At 36.5% G+C, this 14,938-nt stretch overlaps 1 long non-coding RNA gene across 1 annotated transcript; it reads right to left on the bottom strand.

The window, feature by feature from the left end:
• Nucleotides 1–423: 423 nt before the first annotated feature.
• LOC121425624 lies at nt 424–6,993 on the bottom strand. Its single transcript, XR_005971511.1, has 4 exons — nt 6,886–6,993; nt 3,610–3,664; nt 1,964–2,062; nt 424–958 (listed from the first exon to the last, which is right to left on the bottom strand). It is a non-coding gene; the product is annotated as an uncharacterized LOC121425624 (long non-coding RNA).
• Between the last annotated feature and the right edge of the window lie 7,945 nt (nt 6,994–14,938).

Genomic DNA, 14,938 nt, shown 5'->3' with positions numbered 1-14,938 from the left:
ATAAACCAGGACAGACATCGCCACATTCCTAGATCAAATAAAATAAATTGCTATAGACCCCCACCTTTATTGCTGTGGTTTTGAAAGCTTATACAATACACATATTTTTGACTATCTGTGAACAATACATGTACCAAGAAAACCTCTTAATTCAAAAATTATTTTTTTGATTAGAAGATATAATGAAAATGGATTGACGTAATTTTGTCAATCTAAAAAGACTTGAGTGACTTTGCAAGAAAAAAGAAAGCTCTCAAATATAATGTACACGCAGAGGTGAGCATGTTAGATTCAAGTTTTGAATTGTCTCTTTTCTCCTTCCCAATGTGATATATTGATTTGGCCTTTTTTTTTCAGAGAAGAAAAATGATATGGATATTTGTAAAACAAAATAAAGAAAAACAAGGACCAAGTGTGCATATATTCCTTTGATATTGCTTTATTCAAATTCCATTATAGATGAAATATGCTCTTGTGTTTTCTTGAGAAATCCATAAAATTAACTTAAGAATACGCTGATGGCGATTTCTTTTTCTTTGTAAAACTGTTGACAAGTTCAAAGGATATTTATTAAATACATAAATCTCTGCATTCTGCAGAACACATCACATCTAGTTCATTTTTATACAGTATGATTTACAACACAGTCCAGGAGCGAAAATGGACAAGCAGTCACAAATGCCATCACAATTCCTTCCTTGATGTTCCAGGATACCATACGCTAGTTTCCCAGACTCTCATCATTCAGGCTAATCTTGATGTGTGTAGAGGGCCATGATCTTTGATGTTGTTGTGGTGTTCAAAAACTCCCAATGCGACATTACCATGGTGATCAGGGATTTAGTAAACGTTCCATGACATCACTCCATAGTAGGGAATTTCCCCTTGAGGCAACTTGTGACTGCTGGTCAATACTGGGCTTGCAAGATGCTCTAGTCGAAAATACTGCCCTCTCCACCTAGGGGAAGCAGAAAGAAATGGATACATTAATGTACATTCAATGACATTGCTTCACATTTGGGGCCTCCCCTTGCAGCAACTTATGACTGCTGATCTATAATGGGCTTCCAAAATCTCTAATTACAAATACTGCCCTGTCCAGAAATGAGGCAGAAAGAAAATGGAGTCCACCAGGTTTTCACTTAAATAGACAAGTTCATTGTCTCACTGGTCTTCACAGACAGCCTTCACTTTTCAGAAGTAATTACATGTATCAAACAGAATATGTATCCATATATTCAGTCTCTGTTTCAATCATGAAGCTAACATACAAGAGCCGTGGTGTAGTGGTTCTGACTCTTGCCTTGAAAACAGAGTGTTGTGTGTTCGAATCCCACTGCAGCCTAGTGTCCTGTGGCAAGGCGTTAATCCACACTTTGCCACTCTCGACCCAGGTGCTAAATGGGTACCCGGAAGGATGCGAAAGCGTATGTGGTATACCTAGTAACTTAGTCTTGGTCCCTTGTTGGAATGCTCCCCAGGGAGTGGAGAAGGGGCATAATTGTATGCTGGCACACAAGGATCTGATGACTGGGGTATTAATATGCCGTAAAGCGCTTTGGACCATTATGAGAAAAGTGCTATATACAAAATAGCTATTATCATCATTACCAGTATTATAAAAAACTTTATTAGTTATCAGAGATTTCAAAATGGAAAGCACTCACATATTCTCCATGTTCTTTTGTTCTTCAAAAATATTTTCTCTTTTGCACAGCATTTACAGTTTCTGAATATCAATTCATTTTTTGCTGTGTACATTAACATTCGAAGGGGTGTAACAAATAAAGAAAAATGGTCCCCTGGGCTCCACAACAAGCTTTGCAATTGATCCTACAACTGATTTGTATGATTAATCACACATAACGATCAATGCTATCAGTTGTAAATATCAGTCAATCAATCAATCAATAAGATCAGTTTTACAGGCCCCTGCTTGTATTAAAAGACAGTGGTTTCTTACCCGCTGCTGCTGCTGTTGCTTGCTGTGCTTTCTTCTCCTCTGCTTCCTTCGCTTTGGCCTTCATATCAAGGATGTATGCCTCATTCTTTTCTAATGTTTCTGTTTTTTGGATAAAAGACAAAAGATTATACAGTCAATCCTGTTTTTAGTGACAAAAGAAAGACCACCTGTCTATTATGCAGGCATGATATTCCCCTCTGTAACCCCCCCCCCAGAAAAATAGTCAAGGGTCGCTAAGTCACTGATGAAGACCGAGGCGGCCCGGTCAGGGTTTACAGCTCTTGCACAGTAAAGAAATCGAAAGTGATTTTTTTTCAAAGTGAGTCTGCATGATAGTTTTCTCATTTGACTTTAAAAAGCAATAAAAAACAGCATTAGAATCTTCTTGGGCAGAGTATTTCACGTTAAAAAAAATATGAAATTAAAAAAAATCAGAATTCCTATTTTAGTTGAGAGAATATCATGCCTAATTATGACCGAAAATTTTGTTTCCCTTGAAATTTTTCCAATTGAAACATTATTAACAGGAAGATGATTACAGGAAGATGATCCTCTTGAAGACCACTTTTCTTATCTCCACTGATATTCTACAATTACATGTACATGTTAATATTTTTTCAGATCACTTTCCTCATTATTTTGGTCCATTTTTTCTCTCAATGGAATAGTCAAATGATAAACCCTTCGTAGTACATTGATATGAATTTGTTTGAGGGATCCATGTGCACATACAAGTACTTCACATACTAGTACAGACATTGATAATCATACTATGTAACTATCATACAGTCAGTCCCAGCATAATGGAACCCAAGATTCCCAGTTAATCTTTCCAAAACTGGCAATAAAGAAAATTCCATGAAACAATGGACAGAAGATACCAAATAGTTCATTGTTGCTGACCAAGTAGAAAAAGGAGATTCATTCATTGAATGGGGTCCATACAAAGAAAACATTTATGCCTAGCCCAGCCATCAATGCATTCTGAATGCATGCACTTTGTAATACGTGTTCCATAATACATGCCCTTATTTTGATGTTACTTATGTTGATACTGAGAGAATGGTCAACCAGTGTACTCCAAGCTTGGTGTGCTCAACACACTACATGTGCATTAATCACAGCATGTCACTTTTAAAGTAATTATACAAACCTCATTTAAAGACTAGTTTTCCTGGAATTTAAACTGTAGTTCTACCGATTTCCATTTTCATCCCTGCACTTAAAATTCATCATTCATTTAAAAATTTCTTCATTTCTTACTCATAGCCATAGCCGTTAAACTTGACATGTCTGTCATAGGAAAAAGTGGTCAACCAACAGCCTATTATTGATTGTGAACATCAGGCACAGCATAGAATACACACCATGATCTACAGGTATCCAATCAAATGTCTAATAGATTACCAACCTTAAAAAGGTAGTACATATCAATGATAAAAAGGAAATATTAAAATGAGGAAAATTTGAATTGCTAGGTATTAAGAAATAGAAATCTCTAGAAGCTTCTGTATTATAACATAAAAACATGTTTACATGTAGATGTAAGTCTTATCTGTACATCCATTTATCATATCATAAATTACAGCCTTATACTAATAAAAAGCAGTTTTAATATTTTTAATGAGAAGTTTAGTTAAACTTACTGTTATGCCTTGATCCATAGGCAATGCCAACCAACAAGGCTGAGTACCTTGCAAACTGCAAAGAAGACAAAGAAAAAAGTAAATGGTCATGAATTTTACAACTTGTTAAAATGTTTTACAAATAGTATGTACAGTACTAGACAGGAATAACCGTCGTTTCTGGGGATTTATTCAACAATTTCTGACATTTTACTACAATCCCCATTTACCGACGGCAATGTGTCAATACGAGCCTTCATGTGTAATCTGGTCCGACAATTCGGCGGACGGGTTTTGTCCAGATTTGTTACTTCTTTTAGATTCTAAATGACATTATATTATCTTGGACGAAAGTCCACTATTTTCGTTAGACTCTAATCTTTCTATCGATATCATATACATTTTATAATATTTTGAAAATATACGTTACCGATGAGTTATTCCCCGGGTTATTCCTTATTTTTTGACTTTCTGCCGGAGAGGAAAATATGGCAGCCGTCAACGAGTTGTGCTTTTATCAAGGCTTTCCGATTAAATTTTCGATATCTTGGCCAATCAATGCGAGCGACAAGTTCCGAACGCACGCACATCAATATGTCCAAGCGCAGCGCAAAGCAGCGGCACAAATCGCGATAGGTAGCGACTGGTAAATACGTCTGTAATGATGATGACGTCATCCAAGATGGCAACTTACCTTGACCAACGAAAGGATCGAAGATGACGATGTTTCGATCATCATTTCAAAAGAATTAGCGGTAACTGAGGTCTAAGGTACGATATTTCTGAATTTTAAACATTTTTTTGTAAATATGGATGTGATTTCTTTTTCATAATATGACACTTTATGTACAAAAAACGATCAGAAAATCGGGTTCCCGTTGTTCGATCTAACGTTACTGCTAAAATACGTTGTCTGTACGTACGGGCCTCCAAGCTTTTCAGTCTATGTATTGGTGAGTGAGCCAACGCAGTTCAGCGGAACAACCAAAATACAGAGACTGAAGCTTTTGGTCTAGTACAGTACAATAATGTAAAACTACATTTATGCACTGAGTGGCTAATTTTGGCAATTCTACTGTGAGAATTTTGCTTGAACAATTCAGGCAAGTAGTTTTGGTCTTTACTTCAAAACACTTGACCGACTAACTTTTACTTGCCCCAGGCAATCGGGCTAGTGCTTATGTACATGTAGCACCCTGCCAAATGCAAAGCAAAGCACTCAAAATCTAAAATTAAAGCACATTCTTGTGAGGACCCTTTGAATAAAATATGAACATTCCTATAAATTCTTTAAAATCTCAAGCCTAACAGGTGACAGTATGGTAGGGGGTCCTAAAGCTGCGCGGGTCCTACAGCTACGCACCACTCATCGCGCATGCAGTTTTTACGGCAAATGCACACTCTGCGTGTGGAACTGTGACTGCAGGGTGACGAACAATTCCTATTTAATTTTTTTTCAACAGAGGCTGCCGACCTGCCGTAAATCTTTAAATGCAGAGAAAACCAACAAGTGTTTGGGATTTGGGAGTTATATTCGCTTTAATTTCATTTTATCCTATAATAATTTGAATATATTTTAGAAATTGAGGCACAGGTAATACTGGTTTTTATTTGCATAATAAATCGAGTGCGTAGCTTTAGGACCCCTTCTACATCGGGCGGAAAAATCAAGAGGTGTTCGGAAAACACGGCGAGATTTTCGTATTAGTGACTTTTGCGATATTTTCCTCTTGGTTAATGATCTTTAAAATGTTTGCCACAAATTAGTGAAATATAATTTGTTGAAATATAAAAATTGGGAAAGTTTTTAATTTATTGTTTGAAAACAAACTGCGTAGCTTTAGGTCCCCCCATCATACTAACTGCATGTGCAACTGCAAAAAAAAAAATCAAGTAGACCCTAGTATAGTCACGTATTGTATTACCGGACACTATCATATTTCCGGACGCGCATAGTACTGCGTACGAAATCAATTTCGTTCCGTAAGACTTCCGCAGTTCAATTTCACAGATCAATTCAAAGAACAAGTTTGCAAAAACAAGGCGAAAAAATCCAACTTTTACCTTATTTTTCTCTAAAATGACAGAAAATGCTTAAAATATCATATAACATAGTTTTGCATTAACAATTGATCCCAATTGATCTATTTTCTGATGGCAATACGAACCTAATTTCGGGCCTGATTCGCCGAATTTCAATCTCGTCCGCTCCATCGATCAGATCGTCGACGGCGGCTAGTTCTCAAGTACCCCGGCCGTCCGTGCGCGAGGTAGAGAGCCGTCAACGATCATCTGCGCATCGATAGAACTTGACTGAGGGTCACGATATGAACGAGCATAAATACTGGAAATTGCCATATCGAACACCGTTCCGCGCAATCAAAAAAAAAATAAATTAGTTAGCAAACACCAATTTATTACAAAGATCTGCTCAAAATCGATATAAGAAAGCAAACCAAAACTTAGAATTTACTCATGAGATGATATATCATGAAAAAAATCACACCAACTTTTTCTTACACCATTATAATTAAGAATATTTTTACCCGTCCGTGGCGCGTCCGGAATTATGATGTAATTTGTCACGCACGAAAATAATTGTTTTTCGCGGAGGGGTATGCGGCAAGTGCGGTGCAAAGAAAACGGTTGGAAAATATAAAATAATTTCATCATATTCATAATTTTCAGAATATTTGGAATAGCAAGGTATAATTTTTCTTCATTGTATTTCCTCTAGTTGTCATTTTTAAAGCACTGAAATAAAGGTGTCCGGCAATAGGATACACTGCCATACTAGTAGGCCTACGCTACGGTATATGTTTAAAGTAGATCTAACCTGCCCAGAAGACAATGAATGTGTTAAAGTTTTCCTGCAATATGTTTTGTTCTAAAAATAAAATGTCATTTCACAATATGAATTTTGCACGAAACTTTGTTGAATATTAGTTTACTTTTAAATGGAATGTGTTGCAGTCACGATTCGAACCCCCCCCGAAACACGGATGGCCATTTATATCACTAGCGCACGCAGTTCTTACACATACATATCCAATATATTCGTCATAATTCTGTGATTTAATCATTCAAATTACACAGGAACTAAAATCATAGGTCACTTTGACTTGTGTGCGACTCACCTCGCAGTGAGTGGTGATAATGGCGCTCGCTCAAGAATGCGAGAATATAATTAAATTTCATACAGTAGAAAGGGCCTAAAACACATACGTCATGTTAACTAATGTAGAAACTATTGCAGTAATTAAGTAAGTGAAAAGAAACCGATAACCAGTAATTTACCTTGATCAAAGGAGAAACTGCAACTGGAGCGGGAGCCATCTTTGCCAAACTTTACGGGAACCCGTACAATCGACCTATACGTAATTCGCCCATCAAATGTCGACCTCAAGTGTGACGAGTGATTGATTGGTATTAGGGTCATATTTTGCACCCAACCCTCTCGGAATTCGTTGTAAATTGAATTAAAATGAATTAAAGTATGCATGTGGGACTATAGTGAAATTTCATGATATCTTTGGAAGAGTTTTTAAAGGTGAAGAAATAAAATATCATCATTGGTTTTAACATATTTTGTCAATCATACAAATAATTAACATAGGCCTACACGAAAATCAAGTTAAATATTATTTGTCCGGGGGTCAAACTCAAAATCAAAGTAAAGGTCAAAGGTCATTACCTTAGGTCAAAGGTCATTACCTTATAAATCGCTCCAAGACATTATTTGATGCATGTTTTGGATTTCTCTCTGAATTTCCTTTTGACTGGTACCAGTATACTAGTTCATATAAAAGGGGACATCGTAAGAAAATTTCGTCAGCATGAGTAAACAAACAATGCAAGCTGCGCAAAGCGCGAACTTAAGTTTTTGTATATATTGACCCCATAATAGGGACATTTTAAGGACTATTTTTTAAAGGGATTGAATTCACGATCGAAGAGCAGGCTTAGTCACCTAATGCGAGCGCCAAGCGCGTGCTAATTCATATTATTTTTTAGATGCCTACCCTAAACACAGAAGCAATAAATTGTAGTCATTCTACATATCTTACTAATCAAATATTGCGAGAGCGAAGCGCGAGCTGAAAATTTGTGATACTCGATCAGACCGGAAAAAAGGTACAGTTTAAGGATAAAAGGAATCCATGAAGGCTAGAGTAGAAGGGCCTAAATCCAGCTAATGCGAACGAAACTCGGGCTGGAAATGTAGTTGTATTCATCGGACCTTGCATGCAGGGGGCAGCCCCTTCATGGGGCCTAGTCATGAAAAGAAGCATCATGTGTCGCTACATGAAATAATAAAAGCTGGAAGTGCGAGGATTTGGTGTATATTGACTTTAGCACCCTTCGATCCCCTTCAACACAGCGGCGTACTATGATTTTCCAAAACTGGTGGCAATTTTTTTTAAGGATATTTCTTCCGCAAAAAATTTGACAAGCAAAAAAAAAAAGGGGGGGGGGGTCTTCAACCGCAAAAAAAGGACATTTCGTACAAGAAAACAAATTGACAAGCAAAAAAAAAAGGTCTTCAAGTTCAAGAGAGGGGCCACATGTCTGTTTTCATAGCATCCCCTGGATCAGTTGTGACTCGTCAGGGGGTACGTCCCCTGCATGAGTTAACGGTCAGGGGGCAGTCTTCCCCCTGCCCCCCCCCCCTTAGGTACGCTAGTGCTTCAACAGGATTATTAACAGACAATCCCAGCACTGGGATCCATTGAAGTCGAACAAAATGGCTCTAAGCTGTATATAAGAAGATTATGTCAACCATTTATTTAGTATTTCATCTGTAAGTATATAGCATAGTGATTAAAGGGGAATGAAACCTTTGGAACAAATAGGCTTGTGTAGAAACAGAAAAATCAAAGAATAAGAATAAGGAAAGTTTGAGAAAAATCGGACAAATAATGAGAAAGTTATGGGCATTTAAATATTACAATCACTAATGCTATGGAGATCCTCCCATTGGCAATGCGACACGGATGTGTGATGTCACTGATGAACAACTTTACCTTTGGTGGACTATAAAATACCCTCAAAATGTCTCTTTTTGCTTTTTCTTCTGATGATACAAACTCTTTATCCTTTTCTTTAAAAATATGTATTACATGCCCTCATGTAGAAAGAACACGTGATCAATGGATGGATGTGATAAAAGAGTCAAGTGAAATATATTCTAAAGTAATGGGGAGAGTTGTTCACAAGTGACATCACACATCTTTGTTGCATTGCCAATTTGCTATCTCCATAGCATTAGTGATCGCAATATTCAAATGCTCATAACTTTCTCATTATTTGTTCAATTTTTCTAAAACTTTTGTTGATCTGTTTCTTTGATTTTTCTCTTTTCACACAAGCTATCTTTTTCCAATGGTTTCATTATCCTTTAAGAATATTCCAGAATGTCTCAGTACAGCTTTGTTAGGCATGCCTAATGGGGCGCTCAGTAATTTTTGTTATTTCTGGAATATACAAAGATAGGATTTAATAGCTATTTTGTTTACAATGTTTCACTGAGGTCATTCAAGAGTCTTCTAGAATTGAACTACTCTAGACACAAGGAAGGAGATTGTTCTTTTTCAAGACAACACTATACATGTAGTGGAAATAAGCTGGCAGTTTCTTCATTATATCAGATCAGAACTCAAAGTTTCACACTAGACTTTATGTCAGAGCATAGTTTATTTCCAACTGGAATCTTCTGTGGAATTATTTGCACACCATCAATGATCTGAGAGAGAGGAATTCTCAGTTCTCATCGAGATCATCAACCTGTTAAAGTTTTAATTCTAATTAAAGCTTTTCAACCCATGCATGGATTGCTGAAATTGACTGTTAATCATCATCAACATCGTCTTCACCGTCATTTCAACTCGTTACAGAGACCCGTACAGTGACTCTTATTATCCAGCGTGTTTCAAAATCAATTTCATCATCGCATTGTGGACATTAATTTAAGGAACCTTGCCAGCCAACTTGGATCATATTTTGTGGACTAATCAGACCTGACACTTCAAGACATGTAAGATGTACTATTTTGTTTTGTTTATTAAACAATTAAGAAACAATCTAATCAATTTCGATGTTCAATATCGTATCAAAGAAAAAATTATGTTTCGTTATGACAAGAAAAAGTATATATTTCTTATGTTATACAGTGCGTATCAAAAAAGTTTACACTTTGAAAAAGCCCTGTGAATTAAAAAATATACAACATGTGGGTAATTTTTTTGCATATAATCTTGGGTTTGGGTCTCATCTATCCAACGACAGTAAAAGTTTTGACAGAATGTTACACTTTAGTGAGCACTGTCCATTTTTGTAAAGCTCGCAGAAACCTGTTTGCGCAGAAATGCTCGTTTTCACGCTGTGTCAAAGGGAAAGGGCGAAATCAAACTTACCCTGCGAAACATTTCTCATACATTTCCCTTGCACTTTTAGTCAATTGAATAAAAACGGATACATTCAAACATTTTGTAAAAATTTTTCCACCCAAATTGAAATTTCAACACTGAGTAAGCACAACCTTTACCATTTTTATGCCAGCTGGATCTGAGGACATAACTGAATCTGAACAAAAGTTTATATCAGACATCTCCAGCATTTTTTTTTTACTAAGGTTTTATCATTTAAAGTGGGTTTACATGTCATTTTCATTCAATACTTGTTTCTCCACACTTTTCCAAAGCTTACAAAATGAAAATCAAGCCTAAGCCATTCCATGTAAATCACAGCTCAGTGTAAAGCAAATATCGTCACAATGGCCTTGGTGTGTGGGGGAGTGGGGTGGGGCGCAATGCACTCTTCGAAGTGTTATGGGCAAGGAAACAAGTTCAAAAGGTAAAAGATATCTTCTAATCAAATTTACTAGCTAAATTCCATGTGTTCTTCATGATTAAGGTCTACTTTTATTCGCATAACTATTTTAAAGTTCTGCGCAAATCATTTTTCACTAACTTTTCAAAAGTAAGTGGTGCTCACTCAAGCGGAAATATTTTTCGACAGTTATATCGTCATTTGCTTAAATGGATCTGTGCCAATGTTAAAATGTGGAAAAATCTTCAGGATATTACAAATGTATAATTTTACAGGACTTTTTTTAAGTGTAAACTTTTTTTTATACGCACTGTATAATATCCACTATCCCTAAATTACGTTTCTCTTTCTTTCTCCCTCTTTTTCTCCTTTTTTTTGCAAGGCAATGGAGGGGGGGGGGGCACGTGTCCCCGTAGTTACGCCACTGGGCCTATAAAGAGGATGAGAAGGTACATGGACGAGAAGGAAAAGCTCGATCAGAGAGGTACAATTATAAGAAGAAGGATAAATTCTTAAAACGTCACTGCAATATCACCAGGAGTAGCTGGACATATATAGGAACAGAAGATCCTGCGTCTAGGAATGAACCTTATGTAAATTATGTATGAAAGAAGAAGAAAATAAGACGAAGGAGGAGGAGAAGAAGAAGTACAGAAGGAGAAGGAAAAGAAGAAGGATCATTTTTTAAAACGACGTCACTGCAGGATCGAGGAGCTGGACATATAGAGGAACAGAAGATCCTGCGTCAAGGAATGAACCTTATGTAAATTATGTATGAAAGAAGAAGAAAAGAAGAAGAAAAAGGAGGAGGAGGATCGAGGAGAAGAAGAAGTACAGAAGGAGAAGGAAAAGAAGAAGGATCATTTTTTTAAAACGACGTCACTGCAGGATCGAGGAGCTGGACATATAGAGGAACAGAAGATCCTGCGTCAAGGAATGAACATTATGTATATGAGAAGAATGAGAAGTAGTAATAGAAGTAGTAGTAGTAGAAGGAGGAGAATAAGAAGCTAGAAGAGGAGGAGGAAGAGGAAGAAGTTTTTTTTTTGTTATTCCGATTTGAAAAATGAACACTAGTCTTATAAATCCAAGTTTTTAAATACTGGAAAAATATCCCAATCATGTCAAAAAACAATAAATGCGTGTGAGAATTGCCAGCAATAAACTTTTCGATATACTAAAGGAAAGATTTTAAGCACTATTTAACATCATCATGGGGAAGATGATACGGACACGCGAGCTGAATTTTTTGCGATTCAGACCCCCAAGCAGGACATTTTTTAAAGCACCTTTGAGCAGATAATTATCTCATACGAGCAGCTGCCCCATTAAAAATGGTGATTTTATTTTTACCCGATTGCTAAGAAAGTATGAATGCTATAATACCTCAGACAAATTTCCCTAATGGCGACCGTACGGCGAGTCAAAGGCAGCCGTTCACGATTGTAATTCAACATATACCCCAACATGGCCAAAGTTCATTGACCCTAAATGACCTTGGTCATGTGACCTTAAATTTGCACAGAATATGTTCACTGATACCTGATTACTCTTATGTCCACGTTTTATGAACTATAGCTCCATAAACATTAAAATTATGATGGAAATTCAACGAATACCCCAGCATGCCAAAAGTTCATTGACCCTAATTGACATTTGACCTTAGTCCTGTGACCTCAAACTCAGGCAGGATATGTTAATTACTAATACTTGATAACCCTTATGTCCAAGTTTTATGAACTAGGTCCACTTTATAAGCTATGATGACACTGATTTGACGCCGCCTCCGTTCGTCGTCGAAAAAGCGGCACCTGTAGTCTCGCTCTGTTATGCAGGCGAGACAAAAATGTATGTCATCTATCACCCTTTTTTGATGGGGATGGGAATGCATTTTGTGATAATTATGTTTTAACATAGCCGGAGGCCCAGCTTTCTCCCTTTTTTGGAAGGGGAGGGGGGTAACTTCCCAAAGCCCCTTCCATCTGTGGGGTTGTGCCTTCATATACTTTATGAGCGACACATTCCAGACCCTGAAATTACCGATGCCCATAACTATTATAAATTATATTCATGATTAGTTGATGGATTTTAAGTCACCATAACATAACAATTGTATACATCGGTGAATAAAATTAGAAAACAAAAAGGAAAGGCCTAACCAATGAAACCTGAAAGATCGCAAGGTTATTCCAGCGAGTGGAGTCTACGTGGGACTGGGGAATTTTCCATGGGGCAAAAAACTCTTTGCCGGAAAAAAAAAACTCCTTGCCGGAAGAAGATCCATTGTACAGCGAGTAGCAGAAAAAGAAAAGAAATCGGGATTCACGTTTTTAATTCATATACGGTATTTCTTTTGCCATGTTTACAATAATCGCATCCAGATTCTCATCTTTATTTTGATTTATTATATTATAAATGAACAGCTCATCCATGCACAAGCAGGAACAGTTTGAAATTCAAATTGTAAAGACCAGGGGAGCATTTCATGAAAGGATTGTCTGACGTTTTATCTGACATGTCCCGTTTAATCCGACAATTACCATAATAACCCTGCTTAATTCTCAGCCAATCAAAATCAAGGAAAGTTGTCAGAGCTGGATAAAAACTTTGATGAACGCTCCCCGGGTTAGGTACAAACGTGAGAAACGGTTGCCTCCCGGCATTTATTTTTTTATTCTCTGTCAAGTTTCTCTTAGTAATAGCGAGTTTTCTCAATCACAATGGGGACGGGTACTACAACATAAAAAATCTGTTGAAAATGCCCGTTAAATCACAACGAAAAGCTGAGACGTTTTTGTCGAGAAATGGTGAACAGCTAATCGTCGTAAGATTCTGGGCTGACGAGAAATCGCATGTATGTTGTTTGTCCAGTGTCCATGATGAAAAATGACGAAACTGCTGTTTTTTATTCATCGACTTTCGACAAAGACTGCTTTGTCATGAAGGGCTTAGAATCCGTCTGCGTCACAAATGTGGAAACTCCATTATCTCGATACGAGAGTGGATCGATGCGGATTCACAGTTGAGCTTCTTGCAAATCCTTTCTGACATACCCAAGCAAGCATAAGTTGTTTGTAATCCAGCATGTTTGAAAAAATAAACTCTAAAGGTCAACTCCACCGTAGATAAATGTTGATTTGAATAATTAGAGAAAAATCAAACTAGCAAAACGCTGGAAATTTCATCATAATCGGATGTAAAATAAAAAATTGACATTCTAAAGTTTCGCTTATTTTTCACAAAAACGGTGATGCACAACCCAGTGACATGCAAATGAGACAGTCGACGATGTCTCTCACTATTTCTTTTTTTTAATTATTATTATTAAGATTTGAAAAAAGGGCCAACTTGACTGAACCGTAGTATTAAAGAATGGTAATTTTACATATTCAGGGAGGAATAAATTGTTTCACTTGATGAGTAAATTTTTTTTTCATATAATAAAATACAAAAGAAATATAGTGAGTGGATGATGTCATCAGTCTCCTCATTGCATACCGACCAGGATGTGCAACTATTTTGTGAAATTAATCGAAACGTTAAAAATAATGTCATAACTTTCTTAAAATACTTACATCCGATTTTGATGAAATTTTCATTGTTTTGCTTGTTGGATTTTTTTCTTTTTATTAAAATCAACTTTTTGTTGGGGTGGACTTGTCCTTCAAGTATATTTCATCTCAAACAAAAAATAGATTGCATTCTCAATGTGTCAAATTTTGTAATTAAAATCAAATTTGATTATTCTTCTTCTCTGAAAAGGGAACAGTTTAGTTTTGATCAGTCACACATACCCGTATGCCATGTCCATCCCCCCCCCGCTGACAAAAGAAAATACCCTTAACACAAAAGACACACAGGAATCAGTAAGACCATGAGTGCGACCGTAATTACTTTAATATGATATCATTTTAGAAATAATATTTGAGGAAAGTTTCAAGTAACCCAAAAAACAAAGTTCCTCAAAATGGGTTATCATTGATTCCCATTTTTCTGCATCGCGTCGCGATTTTTAAAATAACGCTCTTCATAAAGTACCAATAATTATACTAAATGAATAGATATTTCAATACTTACGAATCAGTAACAGTGTAACGTAATAGTACTGAAAGATCCTATATATAGAGAGCATTTCAATTTCAAGACCTACTTAAAACCATTGAACTATCTAGATGTATAAGCCACTTTGAAAGGTTTACAGGATAAAAAGGTCGACTTTGATCTTTTAAACTCACTAGAAATTTTGCCAAAGTTTCCCTTTTCTACTAAACAGTCAACAGATAATAGATTAGACGCATATTCTCAGCAAATAAATCTTTGATTTGTCGAAAACTTACCAACATTCGATAGCGTATAAAGGAGCTAAACATTATGGTCGCACAGCATGGTAAATGAAACAATTCTGAAAAGCTGCGTGCGAGCGAAGACTGTGATAGATTTGAACATGCAAACAATAATTTCAATTATATATTTTTTTCTTTTGCTTTTATCCTTTTTCCTTTTGGTTGTCTTGGTATAGTAA

The sequence above is a fragment of the Lytechinus variegatus genome, chromosome 12 (assembly GCF_018143015.1).
Source record: "Lytechinus variegatus isolate NC3 chromosome 12, Lvar_3.0, whole genome shotgun sequence".
Classification (NCBI taxonomy): domain Eukaryota; kingdom Metazoa; phylum Echinodermata; class Echinoidea; order Temnopleuroida; family Toxopneustidae; genus Lytechinus; species Lytechinus variegatus.
The sequence above is the reverse complement of the archived record's forward strand: the minus strand, read 5'-3'. Positions and strand labels throughout refer to the sequence as shown.